The sequence below is a fragment of the Equus quagga genome, unplaced genomic scaffold (assembly GCF_021613505.1).
Source record: "Equus quagga isolate Etosha38 unplaced genomic scaffold, UCLA_HA_Equagga_1.0 199059_RagTag, whole genome shotgun sequence".
NCBI lineage: Eukaryota > Metazoa > Chordata > Mammalia > Perissodactyla > Equidae > Equus > Equus quagga.
Genome location: NW_025798317.1, coordinates 1 through 4,837, shown reverse-complemented (window position 1 = coordinate 4,837; position 4,837 = coordinate 1). Strand labels below are relative to the sequence as shown.

The 4,837-nt window shown below is 40.6% G+C and overlaps 1 long non-coding RNA gene across 1 annotated transcript; it reads left to right on the top strand.

Moving 5' to 3' along the window:
* Positions 1-784: 784 nt before the first annotated feature.
* Positions 785-4,837, top strand: LOC124233363 (uncharacterized). The gene is made up of 3 exons (XR_006887038.1): positions 785-1,468; positions 3,335-3,422; positions 4,751-4,837. It is a non-coding gene; the product is annotated as an uncharacterized LOC124233363 (long non-coding RNA).

Sequence of the window (4,837 nt, the reverse complement as noted above, 5' to 3'; positions counted from 1 at the left end):
TGTGTGTGTGTGTGTGTATTTGCCCTGGGGATTGGGAGGTGGGGAGTGGGGAAGCAAATGAGAGGAATCTTTCAAGGCCAACCATTGGAAGCAGGAGTCTTTTTCTCTCCTTAGAGACCTAATTTGAACGAATATAACATTGTTGCTTTAAAGAAAGTCTAGGTTGGGGGACTGGTCCAGTGGCGCAGAAGTTGAGTTCACATGTTCCACTTCAGCGGCCTGAGGTTCACCAGTTCGGATCCTGGGTGTGGACCTTCGCACTGCTTAGCAAGTCACGCTGTGGCAGGAGTCCCACATATAAAGTAGAGGAAGGTGGGCATGGATGTTAGCTCAGGGCCAGTCTTCTTCAGCAAAAAGAGGAGGATTGGTGGCAGATGTTAGCTCAGGGCTAGTCTTCCTCAACAACAACAAAAAAATCTAGGCTGGGACTGACCAGTGGCATAGTGGTTAACTTGACATGCTCCACTTCTGTGGCCCAGGGTTCACTGGTTTGGATCCCAGACGTGGACCTACTCACCACTTATCAAGCCATGCTGAGGCAGATGTCCCACATATAAAATAGAAGAATATGGGCACAGATATTAGCCCAGGGACAATCTTCCTCAGCAAAAAAAAAAAATGGGAGGATTGGCGGAGGATGTTAGTACAGGACTAATCTTCCTCAAAAAAATAAAAGTCTAGGTTCATTTATTGCTATTTTGTTTTCAATATAAAACCTGACTATGTATAAAACTACTAATACTGCTCAATTCAAAGATTAAAGTATAAAAAGTAGGCAAAGACAAATTAATTAAATTTGAAAAATTGTTCAAGTCATAGAGCAACAGCCTGTGGAAGACAGTCTCAGAAGTTAAAAATAACCTCTGACTTTAGGGAATATGCTGGCTGCCCCTCACCAAGTGTTCTAGTAACTCGCCCTGGGTGTTCTTTGTTCGTGCTTTGATATTCTTTCACTAGACTTCTCCGCTGTAAAATAGGAGTCAATATTTTTCCTAGTTCCAAAGACTTATTTCTAAAGTCCTGACATGCTTCAAGTGACATATTAATCAAACTCTTTGTAATCACGCAGACAGTTATGTGTAAAGGGGCAGGTGAGCTTGAAGCCAAATTCTTTCTTAAAATCTCTCCCTCCGCTGTCATCTTTTTGTCGCTGTCTATGAGTCAAAGGCTTTGAATTCTATTTACAGATCCTGGAATTCTCCTTCCGTCTCCCCTGCCATTCTGCTTGGTCCCCTGTGGTTATGAATTTGAGCATGAAAATAACTATATTCATGCTGTTGTTCACAGAAAAATTTACTTATGTGAAAGCAGAAGCTACATAAAAATCCATTAAAGCTCACTGTGTAATAAGGTGTCATATCAATATACTGATCACAGTGTAATACTATTATTTCTTTATAGGAGTAAAAGTTATTCATCCTGTGGAGGAGGCACCCATGGTTACGACAATGAGTTTAAGAGCATGGAGGTAACGTACTGCTTTTTTTTTTTTTTTTAACAAGTATTTATTGAGCACTTAGTTTGTGACGGGCAATGTTCAGGACTCTTGAATACATCTGTGAAGGGAACAGATAAAGATCCCTGCCCTCATGTAGTGTTCATTCTAACAAGGGGATACAGGTAACTGGCGTAATAAAGGAATATATTATTTGCTATGTTAGGGATAAGTGCTATGGGAAATAAAGAGAAAGTAAAGCAGAGTAGGTGGAGACTGGGGGTGTTATGGATGCCATGGAGGCAGCATGAAACCTTAAATAAGGTGGACACAGTGAGATTCATTGAGATGCCATTTGAGCAGAGACTTGAAGAAGGTGAAGGAAGAACTTTTCAAATACTCAGGGCAAATGTCTCAGGCAGAAGAAACAGCCAGTGCAAAGGCCCAGGGGTGAGTGTCTGCTGTGTCGGGAGAGCCCTCATAGCTGTGGGAGGATGGTAGCTTGTGGCTGGCGCTGATGGAGGGGAAGAGTGAAAAGCAGCTGGACATGTTGAGTTCCTAATATGTGTTAGACGTGCACGTCGGGATGTTACACAGGCAATTAAGAGAGAGTCTACCTGGAGATCCGAAATTGTGTTTGAGGCGTATAAAACATTTAAAAGATATGCACCTAAATAAGATGCTCAGGGACTGAATGTAAGGGAGAGGAGGACAAGTACAGAGCCCTAAGCATTTCTCTTAGAAGAGGTGGGGAGAAACACAGCTGCCAGCACAGAGACCTAGAAGTCGAGCCAGGGAGGCAGGAAGGAAACCAGCAGCCTCTGTGCCGGGGAAGCCCAGGAAGGCGCTCTCTGGAGGAGTCCAGGAGTGAAGGGCAGCCGTGTCCCCCAGAGGTGGAGCTTCATGGCTCTACACTACATACATACACACACACTATACACACCACTCACACACCCCACACATATGCAGACACTACACACACACCCCACATATACACACAGCCCTGTCCCTTTCCAAATAGCAAAAAATGTTAGGCTCTTTTGAATGTACTGCCTCCTAACATTGTCATGAGGAGTTATACCTCTTTGAAAAATCTCTAGAAACAGAGCACTTCTCTGTTAGTTAGGGGGCTATTTGATAATTAATTTAATTACTGCAAGAAAATCCTACACCTCCAATTCTTTGCTGACTATCTTGGGAAAAAAATATGTGTATAAAATATCCACGTATAAAATATACACATATAAAATAAAAAAAATATATGTATATATCCCTGTTACCAGAAAACAATCGCTTGTTTATGTTTGATGGTTTTCTTCTAGTTATTTACAATCTAAAACAATTAGATCTGTTATAAACAAAATAATTGTTAACATTAATTAACATAAATAAAAATATTTGGGTCTCTTCATCCTAAAAGTAAAGGGGCGATACATTTGAGAAATCAGTGGGTTCATAGAAGTAGTGCAAAAATTTAATGCTTAGAAACTTCCACATTTTTTGCCATGTGTTAACATATTTGAGCAATGATATGAATGGAATATAAAAAGAATACGAGATGTTATGTGACGAATTGCTAATTTCTGTTGCCCAGCTGTGGTGGAACTGTGCTGACGTGGCTTGTCCACTGTTGCTTGTAGTCTCCTAGCCTGTTGACATCTGACGTGCTGTGGACGCAGGTAGAGAGAGAAGGGAACACAGGGTGGATTATATTTGATTGAGATTGTACAACACCACAGCTGGAAATGATGTAGAAATCATTTCAGATCGGAACAGAAATCCTTACAGAAGCCTAAGCTGCAAATGGGAGAGCTGGTATAGAAGGAAAATTGTGTCTCTTCCACCATCTGTTTCTGAGTTTAGATGGCATCTAGTAATAGTAGGACCATTTCCATCTAGGCTATCTTTCTGGCACATGGACCCAGTTTTAAAGAGAAGACTGAAATTGAACCGTTCGAAAATATTGAACTCTATAACCTAATATGTGGTAAGTATGTCCATATAAATACAATGGCGAAATGTGGATAGAGTTTTAAAATATATATTTTGAAATTGGTGGTACATTGAATCCCAAAGGTGGATGCTCTGCACTGAGAAGACAGAAAGTAGAAAAGATGAGGAAGAATTATTTATTCTTCAGAATTATTCAGCTATAGGAATGAAATCTTTTTGTCCTTCTAGGAACAATAAACATTAGATCTCAGGAGACCAGCTTTTCTATTAGTTACTATATGAAAATTTAATTTAATAAAACAGCTAAAGAAAATTAGACTTCCAACTTTTCAAAGCAGGAAAAACACACTGAAAAACACAAGTATTTTCTTATAATTACAGAGAGAAAGCTTCTGGAATAACAGGATGGTAAGAAAATCCTATTTGGAGAGACACTTGTTACCACACTGAGTCTTAACAAATCTTAAAGAAGTCGAGTTTTGGGGCATCTCACCTGCCCTTTCTACCTCCGTGCCTGCCTCAGACCGCTGTGTTAACAAGTTGTTGATGTCAGCAAGGCAGAGGGCGCGTTGCATTTTCACCTTTGGCCAAAGGACTCTGGACAAAGTATGCTCACAGTTGTCGCTCTTAATCTTGTCCTGGCCTGTGATGATTGAATGTGACTTAGAGACCAAAAAGCGTCATTTAAAAGTCACGTGTTGTCGCCTTAAGAGCTTCAGTTCTCGGTGCCCAAGGCTGCGTGTGTGGTCAGGCTGCTGGCCCTGTGGGAAGAGGCTTAGAAGGAACCAGATACGATTCCGGGTCTAGGAGAGACCTACTGGGCAGTGCTCAGCAGGAGCCACTAAACGCCCATGTCTGTGAAATATTTGCAAGTTTTGTTTTTATAGAAAAACATTAGAAAAAGTTCTCTACATATTAAGCAAAATTCACTAGTTTAATTTTTAAATAGTATCTGTCCTTAGAGAATTTTCATAGAATTAAGTAAAAGTACTGCAAGTAAGATTGTAAATTATTTAACTTCTTTCAGTTTGTTTTTACTAAAAGGATAGCTTTTATGCTAGAAAACCATGATATGTTTAAGGAACAAAGGGATGATTTAAACAATGATGTTTTTCTCTGGAGGAACAGAAACGCTTCCTAAAAGTTCCTGCAGCTCATCTATAGCAACTGGTCCTGTTCTCCAGAAAGGCTGGGTGATGGGAACTCTGGGAAGAAAGTTAGTAAACTGAACTGCATGTGCGGGACGCGACTGCATTGCCGCAGAATTTATTGAAGGAAGTGAACAGGGGGCCTTGTTTTCTCCCATCTTCCAGAGATGTTGTTGCCTTCCAAGTTAAAACTACTCTGAATTTCTTAAAACAGATCTTCTACACATTGAACCAGCACCAAACAATGGTACCCATGGCAGTTTAAACCATCTTCTGAAGGTGCCTTTTTATGAGCCATCCC